The sequence below is a fragment of the Stegostoma tigrinum genome, chromosome 13, assembly GCF_030684315.1.
Source record: "Stegostoma tigrinum isolate sSteTig4 chromosome 13, sSteTig4.hap1, whole genome shotgun sequence".
In the NCBI taxonomy this organism is placed as follows: Eukaryota; Metazoa; Chordata; class Chondrichthyes; order Orectolobiformes; family Stegostomatidae; genus Stegostoma; species Stegostoma tigrinum.
The window spans coordinates 76120498-76138473 of record NC_081366.1 but is presented as its reverse complement, the minus strand read 5'-3'; the positions used below and the strand labels follow the sequence as shown (position 1 = coordinate 76138473).

Below are 17976 nucleotides of genomic sequence, written 5' to 3'. Positions count from 1 at the left end.
GGTGCAGAAACATGGGATCTCCACCACTTGTAAGTCTGCCTCCAAGTCACTTACCATTCTGATTTGGAACTAATGGCAATACCTTTAATGTCACGGTGTAAAAATCCTAAACTCTCTCCCCAACCGCCCGGTGTCTGTTGCACACTTGAATCGCAACAGACCACCAATTAGGGATTGGCAATAAACGCTGACCCAGCTAGCATTGCTCATACCCCATGAGTGAATTTAAAAACACTCCATACCCTGCTTTTAAATTCTTCCCCAGCACCTGAAAACCTGATTACAGTAGCTGAATACCTGCCCTCTTTCTGTTGGCACTGATAGTTGGCATGGCTTCTAGCTCACTCATTGTTCCCTGCAGCCTGTCCAAAATGTCACTTTGTTCTTGTACCAAGGAAGCCTCCCCTTACCTCATGTGGGATGCACGATGATGATCGCAGAAATTGTCTGTGCGTCCTCCTACTATTGCAACTGCATTTCTACTCTTTCTTGTTCCATCCTGTGCAGTTCCTCGCCCACTGGTGTTAGTGATCTGGAGTGCAACCCTTCATGGCATTGTCATTCCCAGTTTCCAAGGCTGTACATAGGTTTTATAATGACATACACACCTAAAGGCTTCTGTATTTCCTTCCTACGTTTCCAGGTGGCCAACTATCTACTATGCTGAACTCCCTTTGCCTAAGGGATGACCACTTCCCAGAATTTATGATCCAGGAATCCCTCAGCCTCCTTCACTATGCAGAAAATTGATTTCAAAGGTTGTCCATTTTGCTTTGAGTCACTGACCTCCTGAAACATTATCCATTGAAAGCATGTACGTATGAAATATTTACATTCCTATTTTAATCTCCCATCAGTGTCATTACAAGTATTGTTCAGCCTTAGTGCACCTGGGGGTTTTTGGAAGTAACAGAGGGCTGGAAACTATTGTAATTGGGCCCTAGGTATAATCAGCTGTGTGGGAACAGAGAAAAATCCTAAGGATATACTATTATCACACAGCACTTTTAGGACGAACATTATACTCTGAAACAAAATCAACACCTTTTCTTTAAAAAAAAAGTCTTTTTAGACATTTTGGAGCATTTAAGTTCTACAGCCTTGCACTCCTCTTTTTGAAGATAAGATAGCATTTTTGTTTCCTCAGATTACCTTAGAATTAGGTCTATTGTCACATGTACCTAAGTTACAAAAGAACAGGAGTACAGTGAAACGTGCACAATATTGCCAACACATGGTAAATACTTAAAGAAGAGCAGGTTGTAACCAGGTCCTTGTGCAATGCATGTTCTGAGTCTGATGATAGCTATGTGTAGGATTTCAAATTGAAATTTTTACTTTTGCTGAATGAGTTTCCCTGACCTTGGGGACAATGACATAAACAACACCACTGGCTAAGTTGGATTGGATACCCAAATGCTGAAGCTGCCTGTGGACATATAAAAATGGCAGCCAGAACAGTCCGTGATCACAAATATTAAAAACTTCCCTAGTGGTGTGGTTTCTTGTTTCCAAAAGGTTCAAATATATTTGGGATTCTCCACAGATGGCGCTGTAACGTAAAGAGAAATTTTTACAGACACTGAATCCAGTGCCTGTTAGGCAGAAGGGGACAGGCATTGCTGCTATGTTTTTGTGGTTGGCTTTACTTGTACTCTCTCATGTTAGTACCCAGTACAGTGAAATTCGATATCATTTGGATGATGCTAATAAAACCAGGCTTTGACTGGGCTTGATAGTCTTGCTCTGACAAATACTTGGTAGAAATTGTATTTAAGTCAATATCTAAAATTATTTTGTTTCCTTTCGAGCAGTTGAGAGTAGATATTTTTTTCCCCAAAATCTAGATTTCGATCAGCATCAAACAATAGTAAGTACTGATTGTTAAGGGTGGCAATCAAGGCCTGGTACCATGTGGCCAAACAGCTGTTCTCTTCTGTGATTTAAATTCTTTTTATGGTAACGAGACAGTTTTTTAAGAAGTGCTTTTGTTAGAAGTAGTTTCTCAACTCTTCCATTCTTTTAAAGATATTTTTAAAAACATTGCCCCGAATGAATACAGCATGTGATTCTTTTGTTATCAAAGCTGCACAGAAACACAAGATTGCCTAAAAGAAATACTCATTAATGAATTAATGTCTAAATTCCAAAAACTCAACATATCTGAGAGGCTAAGATAATAAAATGTGAGGCTGGATGAACACAGCAGGCCAAGCAGCACCTCAGGAGCACAAAAGCTGACGTTTCGGGCCTAGACCCTTCATCAGAGAGGGTCTAGGCCCGAAACGTCAGCTTTTGTGCTCCTGAGATGCTGCTTGGCCTGCTGTGTTCATCCAGCCTCACATTTTATTATCTTGGAATTCTCCAGCATCTGCAGTTCCCATTATCTCTGATATCTGAGAGGCTAACTTGGAGCTCCAGTCCAGAACTGACTACATTATTGTTCTATATTTGTTTAAAAATACAACAAAAACTTTAACTTTCCTTGTGCAACATAACCAAGTATCTGAGGATTATATTAGTGTATTCCCCAAAATTTACTTCCACTTAACACTCAACAAGAAAAAAGGCTTTATTTTTTAAAAAACCCTTTTTTAATAGAGATCCTACAATGTAAGTTTACATTATTATTACTTTTAATTCTAACTTGCACGACTGGATCTGTTAACATGACTTATCGTTGCTGCAATGAGAAAAGGAGAAATTTTAGAACTAACAACCATAAACATGAATGAGTGAGATTAAAATTGAATAGAATCAGTCAGTGCAGAAGCAGCATGGGAACTGACAACAGGAAACTACATCTCCCGGCAGCCTCTGGTTAGGAGCCAGACTGACCCATTCAAAAAGGGAAAGTTGGGATATAGGAGGAATCACCTATCTCAGTTACAAAAGAGCGCGTTCAAGAAAAATCATTTCTTTAGAACAAAACACAAAGCAAAACAGTTTTTCTTATCTGGGTACCAACTAATATCCCGCTCAGGGCGCTTGTGCTTGTTTAAATAAATAAATACATCCACCACTGGCTTCGATTGGCTCTATCCGCCTGACTTTTCCCTTTGGACTGAGCCAGTTGCAGGATAAAGGAGGGGATTCTTGTTCAGTTCAGACAATCGCTTTTGGAAAGGATTTTACTAAAATCAACCAAATATTTACAGATAATGATTTTATGCATCTGTTAAGTTCACTGCATATAAATCGATTGAAAGGGGGCGTTTCAGCCTGCAGCAGATGTTTTTGTTTATAGATTGAATCTCCCTATTCCTGTTCGCCTAGGAAGCAGCTTCCCTCATCCGCCATTGTGGTTTCTAACAACTTGTCGGGGAGGCCGGGGGGAGGTTGAATGTTTACTTTCATAATTAGTGGTGGACTTTACAGAAAAAAAAAATCAGTTCGTTCGAGATAGGGGTGAATCGTCGTGGAAAATTCGGGAGAGGGGGTGACTGAGTCGATCGGGTGGTTTTACATGTGCGTGTGAGGACGGAGGTCGAGCCGGGCACCCCTTGTGTCCCCAATGGACAGCGGCGGGTGGTAGGAACCGGGGAGCCTATATAAGGCGGCGGAGTGGTCCCCGTTGCTCAGTTGCCGTGGAGCGCGTTACCAGGGAGACGGAGGAGGAAGAAGGGAAGGAGGCCGCTGCTGCCGAGGCCGCCACAGCCACCGCCGGAGGAGCAGCAGCCGCAGCAGCAGCCGGACACTGATGGTGGCGGTGGGTGCATCGTCCGCTTGTAGCTGCAGCAAGATCCCAACCCCATCAGCAATCTCCCCGGGGGGTGTTAGGTGTTGGAGGGCTGTTAACGACAACACACACACACACTCCTGCTCCCTTTCTCCACAGCACCCCCGGCCACCAGCACCGGGTACTCCTCCCCTTCCCCGCCCGCCCTGAGTCTGCAGCTCAGAGTTTTGTCTGCTTTATATAAAAAGTCTTCCGGGCGGTGGGGAGTTTATGGGGGGGGGGGGGTGTGAAGAGGGGACACTGAATGGTGTATTCCCCCCCGCCAACCAAACCCTCCATCACCTGACTGTAGAGGAGAGGAGGGTGGGGCAGGGTTTGACCTGGGGGCGGGCAGACACTTGTTAGTGGTGACCACGCCCCCCCCCCCCCCGACTCCTTGCCATACCACCCCCTCCCTGTTCTCCCCACCCCCACCACAGACCTAACCCCTACTTCCCTCATCCCCTCTGACCCCAACAACCCCCCCCGTACCCCGACACCCTCCCGTTCCCCCCCCCCGTACCCCGACACCCTCCCGTTTCTCCCCCCCCGTACCCCGACACCCTCCCGTTTCTCCCCCCCCGTACCCCGACACCCTCCCGTTTCCCCCCCCCCGTACCCCGACACCCTCCCGTTTCCCCCCCCGTACCCCGACACCCTCCCGTTCCCCCCCCCGTACCCCGACACCCTCCCGTTTCTCCCCCCCCGTACCCCGACACCCTCCCGTTTCTCCCCCCCGTACCCCGACACCCTCCCGTTTCTCCCCCCCGTACCCCGACACCCTCCCGTTCCCCCCCCCGTACCCCGACATCCTCCCGTTTCCCCCCCGTACCCCGACATCCTCCCGTTTTCTCCCCCCCGTACCCCGACACCCTCCCGTTTTCTCCCCCCCGTACCCCGACACCCTCCCGTTTTCTCCCCCCCGTACCCCGACACCCTCCCGTTTTCCCCCCCGTACCCCGACACCCTCCGGTTTCCCCCCCGTACCCCGACACCCTCCCGTTTTCCCCCCCGTACCCCGACACCCTCCGGTTTCCCCCCCGTACCCCGACACCCTCCCGTCCCCGTCCCCCCGTACCCCGACACCCTCCCGTTTTCCCCCCCGTACCCCGACACCCTCCCGTTTACCCCCCCCCGTACCCCGACACCCTCCCGTTTCCCCCCCCCGTACCCCGACACCACCCTCCCGTCCACCCCCCCCCACCCCCCGTACCCCTAACACCTTCCTGTACCCCACCGGACACCCACAGACTCCCCCCGACACCCTCCCGTCCACCCCTCCGTACAGCACACACTCCCCCCGAGAGGCTCCCGTCAACACCCGCCCGTCCAACACCCCCGTACACCCGACACCACCCTCCGTATCGCCGACACCCTCCCCGTACACCCAGACGCTCGCCCCGACACACTCCCGTCCACTCCGCTCCCGTCAACACCCGCCTGTCCAACCCGCCCCCCCGTCCCCCCGACGCCCTCCCTCCCCAACCCGCGCTCGCCCTCCCTCCCCAACCCGCGCTCGCCCTCCCTCCCCCTCCACCAGCGCTCGCCCTCCCCCCACCTGCGCTAGCCCTCCACGCCCCCCGCGCTCGCCCACCACCCGCGCTCACCCTCCACCCCCACCCACCCCCCCCCCAACCTGCGCTCGCCCTCCCCCCACCCGCACTCGCCCTCTGTCCCCCGCTCCTCCCGACCCGTGCTCGCCCGCCCCCCGCAGCGCTCGCCCTCCCCGCCCCCCCCAACCCGCGCCCTCCCCCTCCACCAGCGCTCGCCCACCCCCCACCAGCGCTAGCCCTCCACGCCCCCCACGCTAGCCCACCACCCGCGGTCACCCTCCACCCCCCGCGCCCGCCCCCCCCCGCGCTCGACCTCGCCCCTTCCCCCCCGCGCTCGACCTCGCCCCTCGCCCCCCCCGCGCTCGACCTCGCCCCCCCCGCGCTCGACCTCGCCCCTCGCCCCCCCCCGCGCTCGCCCTCGCCCCTTCCCCCCCGCGCTCGCCCTCGCCCCTTCCCCCCCCCCGCGCTCGCCCTCGCCCCTTCCCCCCCCCCGCGCTCGCCCTCGCCCCTTCCCCCCCCCGCGCTCGCCCTCGCCCCTTCCCCCCCCCCGCGCTCGCCCTCGCCCCTTCCCCCCCCCGCGCTCGCCCTCGCCCCTTCCCCCCCCCGCGCTCGCCCTCGCCCCTTCCCCCCCCCGCGCTTGCCCTCGCCCCTTCCCCCCCCCGCGCTTGCCCTCGCCCCTTCCCCCCCCCGCGCTTGCCCTCGCCCCTTCCCCCCCCGCGCTTGCCCTCGCCCCTCCCCCCCCCCGCCCTCGCCCTCGCCCCTTCTCGCCCTCGCCCCTTCCCCCCCCGCGCTCGCCCTCGCCCCTTCCCCCCCCGCCCTCGCCCCTTCCCCCCCCCGCGCTCGCCCTCGCCCCTTCTCCCCCGCCCCGCGCTCGCCCTCGCCCTCGCCCCTTCTCCCCCCCCGCGCTCGCCCTCGCCCCTTCTCCCCCCCCGCGCTCGCCCTCGCCCCTTCTCCCCCGCCGGGCTCGCCCTCGCCCCTTCTCCCCCCCCGCGCTCGCCCTCGCCCCTTCCCGCCCTCGCCCTCGCCCCTTCCCCCCCCGCGCTCGCCCTCGCCCCTTCCCGCCCTCGCCCTCGCCCCTTCCCCCCCCACGCGCTCGCCCTCGCCCTTCCCCCCCCCCCCGCGCTCGCCCTCGCCCCTTCCCCCCCCCCGCGCTCGCCCTCGCCCCTTCCCCCCCCGCGCTCGCCCTCGCCCCTTCCCCCCCCGCGCTCGCCCTCGCCCCTTCCCCCCCCCGCGCTCGCCCTCGCCCCTTCCCCCCCCCGCGCTCGCCCTCGCCCCTTCCCCCCCCCCGCGCTCGCCCTCGCCCCTTCCCCCCCCCCCGCGCTCGCCCTCGCCCCTTCCCCCCCCCCCGCGCTCGCCCTCGCCCCTTCCCCCCCCCCCGCGCTCGCCCTCGCCCCTTCCCCCCCCCCCGCGCTCGCCCTCGCCCCTTCCCCCCCCCCGCGCTCGCCCTCGCCCCTTCCACCCCCCGCGCTCGCCCTCGCCCCTTCCCCCCCCCCCGCGCTCGCCCTCGCCCCTTCCCCCCCCGCCCTCGCCCCTTCCCCCCCCCCGCGCTCGCCCTCGCCCCTTCCCCCCCCCCGCGCTCGCCCTCGCCCCTTCCCCCCCCCGCGCTCGCCCTCGCCCCTTCCCCCCCCCGCGCTCGCCCTCGCCCCTTCCCCCCCCCGCGCTCGCCCCTTCCCCCCCCCGCGCTCGCGCTCGCCCTCGCCCCTTTCCCCCCCCCGCGCTCGCCCTCGCCCCCTTCCCCCCCCCGCGCTCGCCCCTTCCCCCCCCCCGCGCTCGCCCTCGCCCCTTCCCCCCCCCGCGCTCGCCCCTTCCCCCCCCCCGCGCTCGCCCTCGCCCCTTCCCCCCCCCGCGCTCGCGCTCGCCCTCGCCCCTTTCCCCCCCCCCCGCGCTCGCCCTCGCCCCTTCCCCCCCCGCGCTCGCGCTCGCCCTCGCCCTCGCCCCTTCCCCCCCCCCGCGCTCGCGCTCGCCCTCGCCCCTTCCCCCCCCCCCGCGCTCGCGCTCGCCCTCGCCCCTTCCCCCCCCCGCGCTCGCGCTCGCCCTCGCCCCTTCCCCCCCGCCGCGCTCGCGCTCGCCCACGCCCCTTCCCCCCCCCGCGCTCGCCCTCGCCCCTTCCCCCCCCCCGCGCTCGCGCTCGCCCTCGCCCCTTCCCCCCCCCCCGCGCTCGCGCTCGCCCTCGCCCCTTCCCCCCCCCGCGCTCGCCCTCGCCCCTTCCCCCCCCGCGCTCGCCCTCGCCCCTTCCCCCCCCCGCGCTCGCCCTCGCCCCTTCCCCCCCACCGCGCTCGCCCTCGCCCCTTCCCCCCCCCCCCGCGCTCGCCCTCGCCCCTTCCCCCCCCCGCGCTCGCCCTCGCCCCTTCCCCCCCCCCGCGCTCGCCCCTTCCCCCCCACCGCGCTCGCGCTCGCCCTCACCCCTTCCCCCCCCCCCGCGCTCGCCCTCGCCCCTTCCCCCCCCCGCGCTCGCCCTCGCCCCTTCCCCCCCCCCGCGCTCGCGCTCGCCCTCGCCCCTTCCCCCCCCCTCGCGCTCGCCCTCGCCCCTTCCCCCCCCCCCGCGCTCGCGCTCGCCCTCGCCCCTTCCCCCCCCCCCGCGCTCGCGCTCGCCCTCGCCCCTTCCCCCCCCCCCCGCGCTCGCCCCTTCCCCCCCCCCGCGCTCGCCCTCGCCCCTTCCCCCCCCCGCGCTCGCGCTCGCCCTCGCCCCTTCCCCCCCCCCGCGCTCGCGCTCGCCCCTTCTCGCCCTCGCCCCTTCCCGCGCTCGCCCTCGCCCCTTCCCGCGCTCGCCCTCGCCCCTTCCCGCGCTCGCCCTCGCCCCTTCCCGCCCTCGCCCTCGCCCCTTCCCGCCCTCGCCCTCGCCCCTTCCCGCCCTCGCCCTCGCCCCTTCCCCCCCCCGCGCTCGCCCTCGCCCCTTCCCCCCCCCGCGCTCGCCCCTTCCCCCCCACCGCGCTCGCGCTCGCCCTCACCCCTTCCCCCCCCCCGCGCTCGCCCTCGCCCCTTCCCCCCCCCGCGCTCGCCCTCGCCCCTTCCCCCCCCCGCGCTCGCGCTCGCCCTCGCCCCTTCCCCCCCCCTCGCGCTCGCCCTCGCCCCTTCCCCCCCCCCCGCGCTCGCGCTCGCCCTCGCCCCTTCCCCCCCCCCCGCGCTCGCGCTCGCCCTCGCCCCTTCCCCCCCCCCCCGCGCTCGCCCCTTCCCCCCCCCCGCGCTCGCCCTCGCCCCTTCCCCCCCCCGCGCTCGCGCTCGCCCTCGCCCCTTCCCCCCCCCCGCGCTCGCGCTCGCCCCTTCTCGCCCTCGCCCCTTCCCGCGCTCGCCCTCGCCCCTTCCCGCGCTCGCCCTCGCCCCTTCCCGCGCTCGCCCTCGCCCCTTCCCGCCCTCGCCCTCGCCCCTTCCCGCCCTCGCCCTCGCCCCTTCCCGCGCTCGCCCTCGCCCCTTCCCGCCCTCGCCCTCGCCCCTTCCCGCCCTCGCCCTCGCCCTCGCCCCTTCCCGCCCTCGCCCTCGCCCCTTCCCGCCCTCGCCCTCGCCCCTTCCCGCCCTCGCCCTCGCCCCTTCCCGCCCTCGCCCTCGCCCCTTCCCGCCCTCGCCCTCGCCCCTTCCCGCCCTCGCCCTCGCCCCTTCCCGCCCTCGCCCTCGCCCCTTCCCGCCCTCGCCCTCGCCCCTTCCCGCCCTCGCCCTCGCCCCTTCCCGCCCTCGCCCCTTCCCGCCCTCGCCCCTTCCCGCCCTCGCCCCTTCCGCCCTCGCCCCTTCCCGCCCTCGCCCCTTCCCGCCCTCGCCCCTTCCCGCCCTCGCCCCTTCCCGCCCTCGCCCCTTCCCGCCCTCGCCCCTTCCCGCCCTCGCCCCTTCCCGCCCTCGCCCCTTCCCGCCCTCGCCCCTTCCCGCCCTCCGCCCCTTCCCGCCCTCGCCCCTTCCCCGCCCTCGCCCCTTCCCGCCCTCGCCCCTTCCCGCCCTCGCCCCCTTCCCGCCCTCGCCCCTTCCCGCCCTCGCCCCCTTCCCGCCCTCGCCCCTTCCCGCCCTCGCCCCTTCCCGCCCTCGCCCCTTCCCGCCCTCGCCCCTTCCCGCCCTCGCCCCTTCCCGCCCTCGCCCCTTCCCGCCCTCGCCCTCCCCGCCCTCGCCCCTTCCCGCCCTCGCCCCTTCCCGCCCTCGCCCCTTCCCGCCCTCGCCCCTTCCCGCCCTCGCCCCTTCCCGCCCTCGCCCCTTCCCGCCCTCGCCCCTTCCCGCCCTCGCCCCTTCCCGCCCTCGCCCCTTCCCGCCCTCGCCCTTCCCGCCCTCGCCCCTTCCCGCCCTCGCCCCTTCCCGCCCTCGCCCCTTCCCGCCCTCGCCCCTTCCCGCCCTCGCCCCTTCCCGCCCTCGCCCCTTCCCGCCCTCGCCCCTTCCCGCCCTCGCCCCTTCCCGCCCTCGCCCTTCCCGCCCTCGCCCCTTCCCGCCCTCGCCCCTTCCCGCCCTCGCCCCTTCCCGCCCCTCGCCCCTTCCCGCCCTCGCCCCTTCCCGCCCTCGCCCCTTCCCGCCCTCGCCCCTTCCCGCCCTCGCCCCTTCCCGCCCTCGCCCCTTCCCGCCCTCGCCCCTTCCCGCCCTCGCCCCTTCCCGCCCTCGCCCCTTCCCGCCCTCGCCCCTTCCCGCCCTCGCCCCTTCCCGCCCTCGCCCCTTCCCGCCCTCGCCCCTTCCCGCCCTCGCCCCTTCCCGCCCTCGCCCCTTCCCGCCCTCGCCCCTTCCCGCCCTCGCCCCTTCCCGCCCTCGCCCCTTCCCGCCCTCGCCCCTTCCCGCCCTCGCCCCTTCCCGCCCTCGCCCCTTCCGCCCTCGCCCCTTCCCGCCCTCGCCCCTTCCCGCCCTCGCCCCTTCCCGCCCTCGCCCCTTCCCGCCCTCGCCCCTTCCCGCCCTCGCCCCTTCCCGCCCTCGCCCCTTCCCGCCCTCGCCCCTTCCCGCCCTCGCCCCTTCCCGCCCTCGCCCCTTCCGCCCTCGCCCCTTCCCGCCCTCGCCCCTTCCCGCCCTCGCCCCTTCCCGCCCTCGCCCCTTCCCGCCCTCGCCCCTTCCCGCCCTCGCCCCTTCCCGCCCTCGCCCCTTCCGCCCTCGCCCCTTCCCGCCCTCGCCCCTTCCCCGCCCTCGCCCCTTCCCGCCCTCGCCCCTTCCCGCCCTCGCCCCTTCCCGCCCTCGCCCCTTTCCCGCCCTCGCCCCTTCCCGCCCTCGCCCCTTCCCGCCCTCGCCCCTTCCCGCCCTCGCCCCTTCCCGCCCTCGCCCCTTCCCGCCCTCGCCCCTTCCCGCCCTCGCCCCTTCCCGCCCTCGCCCCTTCCCGCCCTCGCCCCTTCCCGCCCTCGCCCCTTCCCGCCCTCGCCCCTTCCCGCCCTCGCCCCTTCCCGCCCTCGCCCCTTCCCGCCCTCGCCCCTTCCCGCCCTCGCCCCTTCCCGCCCTCGCCCCTTCCCGCCCTCGCCCCTTCCCGCCCTCGCCCCTTCCCGCCCTCGCCCCTTCCCGCCCTCGCCCCTTCCCGCCCTCGCCCCTTCCCGCCCTCGCCCCTTCCCGCCCTCGCCCCTTCCCGCCCTCGCCCCTTCCCGCCCTCGCCCCTTCCCGCCCTCGCCCCTTCCCGCCCTCGCCCCTTCCCGCCCTCGCCCCTTCCCGCCCTCGCCCCTTCCCGCCCTCGCCCCTTCCCGCCCTCGCCCCCTTCCCGCCCTCGCCCTTCCCGCCCTCGCCCCTTCCCGCCCTCGCCCCTTCCCGCCCTCGCCCCTTCCCGCCCTCGCCCCTTCCCGCCCTCGCCCCTTCCCGCCCTCGCCCCTTCCCGCCCTCGCCCCTTCCCGCCCTCGCCCCTTCCCCCCCCCCCCGCGCTCGCCCTCGCCCCCCCCTGCCAACACCCCCTGTTTCCCCCATCTTCTCCACAATCCTTCCCACCACCCCTGACCCCAACATCCCTGTCTCCTCCGCACACCAACACCACCTATTTCGCCCATCCCCCGACAAGCCTTCCCCAACTCCTCGGCACCCTCCATCCCCCCACAAACCTTGAACTCCCTGTCTCCCTGCACTCCCCATCATCCTCCCATCTCCCCCTAATCCAATGCTCCTTGCCGTCCCTTCCGACACCCCTCTCCATCCCGACCCTTCCCCCACATCCTTCCAACACCACCCCGACCCCAACTCTTCCCCATCACCCCACGCCAACGGCCCCCACACCCCCAACCCCAACATCCATCTCTGTCCCTTTACCCACACCCTTCCGACAGCCCCCCAACCCCAACACCACCCCATTTCCCCCCCACCATCCCCCCTACTCCCAAACCCCAGCATCCCCCACCCCAACATCACCTCGTTTTCCCAGCCCCCGGCTCCAACCCCCCCCCCCTTCACCCACCCTGACGCCCCCCTCCGACCCTTCCCTCACAACCCCGCCCCACCGCTACCCTGTTCCCCCCCCCCCCCCCGACTGTAACACGGCCCCTTTTCCGCCGGACCCCGACGCACGATTCCGTCCGTTTTCCCACCCCGCCCCGTTAATTCCCCCATCCCCTTTGGACACCCTGCCCCGCCCCTTGCCCCCCAACACCCTCCCAACCCCTGTCCCGACATCTTCCCCGTCCCAACAGCTCCTTCCCAGTTGCCCTCCTCCAACCCAACTCCTCAACAACGCCCTTCTCCACCCACTGACCCAGACCACTTCCATCTCCCCCACCACATTTCCCCATTCTGTCCCCCTCCCCCAACATAGCTCCCTTCCCTGAGCCAATCCCTTTCCCCAACGCTACACCCCCACTTTGTCTTCCAACCGCCCCCTGACCTTCCAACGAGCCTTGGTTTTCCTCCCGCAAAACCCGCCTTGGTTTCCCACCCCCAGCCCCACCCGGCACACCTGTCTTGTCCGACGCGCCAAACCTCCCCTCCCCACCTCCTCACTCCAACTACCCCAGCACTTCCCCACACCCCTCTTGTATGCCCCCTTCCCCTGAACCCCACCCCACTCAACATACACGCTGCACCCCTTGGCGCGAGCGCATGACCCCCCCACCTCCTTTCTGGCCCCAACACCACCCTCCTGCCGTCTTCTCCCCCACCCCCACTGCCTCTGCCCGTTTTTCGATGCACCTTCCTCCCGTATCTTCCCTATACCACCCCGAGCGGGTATCCTCCACGCCCACCCCCTTCTTTTCCACACCCCCGCCCCCCCCGTACCCTTCTCTTCCACACCCCCCCCCCCGTACCCTTCTCTTCCACACCCCCCCCCGTACCCTTCTCTTCCACACCCCCCCCCGTACCCTTCTCTTCCACACCCCCCCCCCGTACCCTTCTCTTCCGCACCCCCCCCGTACCCTTCTCTTCCGCACCCCCCCCGTACCCTTCTCTTCCGCACCCCCCCCGTACCCTTCTCTTCCGCACCCCCCCCGTACCCTTCTCTTCCGCACCCCCCCCGTACCCTTCTCTTCCGCACCCCCCCCGTACCCTTCTCTTCCGCACCCCCCCCGTACCCTTCTCTTCCGCACCCCCCCCGTACCCTTCTCTTCCGCACCCCCCCCGTACCCTTCTCTTCCGCACCCCCCCCGTACCCTTCTCTTCCGCACCCCCCCCGTACCCTTCTCTTCCGCACCCCCCCCGTACCCTTCTCTTCCGCACCCCCCCCGTACCCTTCTCTTCCGCACCCCCCCCGTACCCTTCTCTTCCGCACCCCCCCCGTACCCTTCTCTTCCGCACCCCCCCCGTACCCTTCTCTTCCGCACCCCCCCCCGTACCCTTCTCTTCCGCACCCCCCCCGTACCCTTCTCTTCCGCACCCCCCCCGTACCCTTCTCTTCCGCACCCCCCCCGTACCCTTCTCTTCCGCACCCCCCCCGTACCCTTCTCTTCCGCACCCCCCCCGTACCCTTCTCTTCCGCACCCCCCCCGTACCCTTCTCTTCCGCACCCCCCCCGTACCCTTCTCTTCCGCACCCCCCCCGTACCCTTCTCTTCCGCACCCCCCCCGTACCCTTCTCTTCCGCACCCCCCCCGTACCCTTCTCTTCCGCACCCCCCCCGTACCCTTCTCTTCCGCACCCCCCCCGTACCCTTCTCTTCCGCACCCCCCCCGTACCCTTCTCTTCCGCACCCCCCCCGTACCCTTCTCTTCCGCACCCCCCCCGTACCCTTCTCTTCCGCACCCCCCCCGTACCCTTCTCTTCCGCACCCCCCCCGTACCCTTCTCTTCCGCACCCCCCCCGTACCCTTCTCTTCCGCACCCCCCCCGTACCCTTCTCTTCCGCACCCCCCCCGTACCCTTCTCTTCCGCACCCCCCCCGTACCCTTCTCTTCCGCACCCCCCCCGTACCCTTCTCTTCCGCACCCCCCCCGTACCCTTCTCTTCCGCACCCCCCCCGTACCCTTCTCTTCCGCACCCCCCCCGTACCCTTCTCTTCCGCACCCCCCCCGTACCCTTCTCTTCCGCACCCCCCCCGTACCCTTCTCTTCCGCACCCCCCCCGTACCCTTCTCTTCCGCACCCCCCCCGTACCCTTCTCTTCCGCACCCCCCCCGTACCCTTCTCTTCCGCACCCCCCCCGTACCCTTCTCTTCCGCACCCCCCCCGTACCCTTCTCTTCCGCACCCCCCCCGTACCCTTCTCTTCCGCACCCCCCCGTACCCTTCTCTTCCGCACCCCCCCCGTACCCTTCTCTTCCGCACCCCCCCCGTACCCTTCTCTTCCGCACCCCCCCCGTACCCTTCTCTTCCGCACCCCCCCCGTACCCTTCTCTTCCGCACCCCCCCCGTACCCTTCTCTTCCGCACCCCCCCCGTACCCTTCTCTTCCGCACCCCCCCCGTACCCTTCTCTTCCGCACCCCCCCCGTACCCTTCTCTTCCGCACCCCCCCCGTACCCTTCTCTTCCGCACCCCCCCCGTACCCTTCTCTTCCGCACCCCCCCGTACCCTTCTCTTCCGCACCCCCCCCGTACCCTTCTCTTCCGCACCCCCCCCGTACCCTTCTCTTCCGCACCCCCCCCGTACCCTTCTCTTCCGCACCCCCCCCGTACCCTTCTCTTCCGCACCCCCCCCCGTACCCTTCTCTTCCGCACCCCCCCCGTACCCTTCTCTTCCGCACCCCCCCCGTACCCTTCTCTTCCGCACCCCCCCCGTACCCTTCTCTTCCGCACCCCCCCCGTACCCTTCTCTTCCGCACCCCCCCCGTACCCTTCTCTTCCGCACCCCCCCCGTACCCTTCTCTTCCGCACCCCCCCCGTACCCTTCTCTTCCGCACCCCCCCCGTACCCTTCTCTTCCGCACCCCCCCCGTACCCTTCTCTTCCGCCCCCCCCCCCCCGTACCCTTCTCTTCCGCCCCCCCCCGGTACCCTTCTCTTCTGCCCCCCCCCCCCCCCGTACCCTTCTCTTCCGCCCCCCCCCCCCCCGTACCCTTCTCTTCCGCCCCCCCCCCGTACCCTTCTCTTCCGCCCCCCCCCGGTACCCTTCTCTTCCGCCCCCCCCCCCCCCGTACCCTTCTCTTCCGCCCCCCCCCGGTACCCTTCTCTTCTGCCCCCCCCCCCCCCCCCGTACCCTTCTCTTCCGCCCCCCCCCCCCCCGTACCCTTCTCTTCCGCCCCCCCCCCGTACCCTTCTCTTCCGCCCCCCCCCGGTACCCTTCTCTTCCGCCCCCCCCCCCCCCCGTACCCTTCTCTTCCGCCCCCCCCCGGTACCCTTCTCTTCTGCCCCCCCCCCCCGTACCCTTCTCTTCCGCCCCCCCCCCCCCCGTACCCTTCTCTTCCGCCCCCCCCCGTACCCTTCTCTTCCGCCCCCCCCGGTACCCTTCTCTTCCGCCCCCCCCCCCCCCGTACCCTTCTCTTCCGCCCCCCCCCCCGTACCCTTCTCTTCCGCCCCCCCCCCCCCGGTACCCTTCTCTTCCGCCCCCCCCCCCCCCCCGTACCCTTCTCTTCCGCCCCCCCCCCCGTACCCTTCTCTTCCGCCCCCCCCCCGTACCCTTCTCTTCCGCCCCCCCCCCGTACCCTTCTCTTCCGCTCCCCCCCGTACCCTTCTCTTCCGCCCCCCCCCCGTACCCTTCTCTTCCGCCCCCCCCCCCTACCCTTCTCTTCCGCCCCCCCCCCCGTACCCTTCTCTTCCGCCCCCCCCCCCGTACCCTTCTCTTCCGCCCCCCCCCCCCCGTACCCTTCTCTTCCGCCCCCCCCCCGGTACCCTTCTCTTCCGCCCCCCCCCCGTACCCTTCTCTTCCGCCCCCCCCCCCCGTACCCTTCTCTTCCGCCCCCCCCCCCGTACCCTTCTCTTCCGCCCCCCCCCCGTACCCTTCTCTTCCGCCCCCCCCCGGTACCCTTCTCTTCCGCCCCCCCCCCCCGTACCCTTCTCTTCCGCCCCCCCCCCGTACCCTTCTCTTCCGCCCCCCCCCCCCCCCCGGTACCCTTCTCTTCCGCCCCCCCCCCGTACCCTTCTCTTCCGCCCCCCCCCCCCCCCCGTACCCTTCTCTTCCGCCCCCCCCCCGTACCCTTCTCTTCCGCCCCCCCCCGGTACCCTTCTCTTCCGCCCCCCCCCCCCCGTACCCTTCTCTTCCGCCCCCCCCCCGTACCCTTCTCTTCCGCCCCCCCCCCCCCCCCCGGTACCCTTCTCTTCCGCCCCCCCCCCGTACCCTTCTCTTCCGCCCCCCCCCCGTACCCTTCTCTTCCGCCCCCCCCCGTACCCTTCTCTTCCGCCCCCCCCCGTACCCTTCTCTTCCGCCCCCCCCCCCGTACCCTTCTCTTCCGCCCCCCCCCCGTACCCTTCTCTTCCGCCCCCCCCCGTACCCTTCTCTTCCGCCCCCCCCCCCGTACCCTTCTCTTCCGCCCCCCCCGTACCCTTCTCTTCCGCCCCCCCCCCGTACCCTTCTCTTCCGCCCCCCCCCGTACCCTTCTCTTCCGCCCCCCCCCGTACCCTTCTCTTCCGCCCCCCCCCCCGTACCCTTCTCTTCCGCCCCCCCCCCCCGTACCCTTCTCTTCCGCCCCCCCCCCCCTACCCTTCTCTTCCGCCCCCCCCCCCGTACCCTTCTCTTCCGCCCCCCCCCCCGTACCCTTCTCTTCCGCCCCCCCCCCCGTACCCTTCTCTTCCGCCCCCCCCCCCCCGGTACCCTTCTCTTCCGCCCCCCCCCGGTACCCTTCTCTTCCGCCCCCCCCCCCCGTACCCTTCTCTTCCGCCCCCCCCCCCCGTACCCTTCTCTTCCGCCCCCCCCCCGTACCCTTCTCTTCCGCCCCCCCCCCCCGTACCCTTCTCTTCCGCCCCCCCCCCCCCGTACCCTTCTCTTCCGCCCCCCCCCCCCCCGTACCCTTCTCTTCCGCCCCCCCCCCCCGTACCCTTCTCTTCCGCCCCCCCCCGTACCCTTCTCTTCCGCCCCCCCCGGTACCCTTCTCTTCCGCCCCCCCCCCCCCGTACCCTTCTCTTCCGCCCCCCCCCCCCGTACCCTTCTCTTCCGCCCCCCCCCCCCCCCGGTACCCTTCTCTTCCGCCCCCCCCCCGTACCCTTCTCTTCCGCCCCCCCCCCGTACCCTTCTCTTCCGCCCCCCCCCCCGTACCCTTCTCTTCCGCCCCCCCCCCCGTACCCTTCTCTTCCGCCCCCCCCCCCGTACCCTTCTCTTCCGCCCCCCCCCCCCGTACCCTTCTCTTCCGCCCCCCCCCGTACCCTTCTCTTCCGCCCCCCCCCCGTACCCTTCTCTTCCGCCCCCCCCCCCGTACCCTTCTCTTCCGCCCCCCCCCCCCCGTACCCTTCTCTTCCGCCCCCCCCCCGTACCCTTCTCTTCCGCCCCCCCCCCCGTACCCTTCTCTTCCGCCCCCCCCCCCGTACCCTTCTCTTCCGCCCCCCCCCCCCCGTACCCTTCTCTTCCGCCCCCCCCCGTACCCTTCTCTTCCGCCCCCCCCCCCGTACCCTTCTCTTCCGCCCCCCCCCCCGTACCCTTCTCTTCCGCCCCCCCCCCCCCCGTACCCTTCTCTTCCGCCCCCCCCCCCCCGTACCCTTCTCTTCCGCCCCCCCCCCCCCCGTACCCTTCTCTTCCGCCCCCCCCCGGACCCTTCTCTTCCGCCCCCCCCCCCCCCCCCCTCCCCGGACCCTTCTCTTCCGCCGTCCCCCCGCCCCGCCGTTCCCTATTCCGCTTCCTTCCCCGCCAAAAGTCACAACTCCCATTTCACATTACCCCTCAGCCTTCTACCTCACCGGCGTCCTCCCTTGCCATACGTCCCCCACCTGCTACAGCCCTTCATCCCCACTAGGATTTTCTTGATACTCCCACCACACCTGCTTCCTCCCCTCTCACCCGATTCACCTCCAAGTGATTCGTCAGAGTTCATTTGTCTCACTGTTATAGAACCCACAACTGTATTGATGCCACGCTTCCTTCCCCCTTGCCCAACCCATTTCTACTTTCCATCCAGCCCACATCCCCCCTTCCCCTTTCCCCTGCCGGCTCCACCATCCCCCTCCACCCCTTGCACCCCCCCCCCCCACACCCCCTTGCTCAAGTATATCTCTGCCTCTTTTCAGCGTCCCTAACCCACACCCCCCCAACCTACTACCTTTTTTATTTAAACTCCCCCCCCCCCCGCTTCCAACCGTCTCTAGCCCCACTTTGTCCACACAATCTCTTTTCCCTTCACCCACCCTATCTTTCTCCGACCCTTGTGTCGCACCCTCCTCTCTCACCTTAAGCCCCCCCCCCCTTTTGCTCACTCACCCTGTGTCTCCCTCATCATCCCATCTCTCTACCCCGATCCTTGCCCATCTGATTTTACGTTTGTGTCCTCATCCTCCCCACCCCCCTCCCAT

The 17976-nt window shown here is 68.0% G+C and overlaps 1 protein-coding gene across 1 annotated transcript in view; it reads left to right on the top strand.

Annotated features, from left to right (window-relative positions):
- Positions 1 to 3567: 3567 nt before the first annotated feature.
- LOC125458318 (protein FAM53A-like) overlaps positions 3568 to 17976 on the top strand; it is a 142815-nt gene continuing 128406 nt past the window's right edge. The window contains exon 1 of the mRNA XM_048543510.2: positions 3568 to 3709. The gene's annotated coding sequence lies outside the window, so the exon portion shown is untranslated. The remainder of the gene's footprint in view (positions 3710 to 17976) is intronic.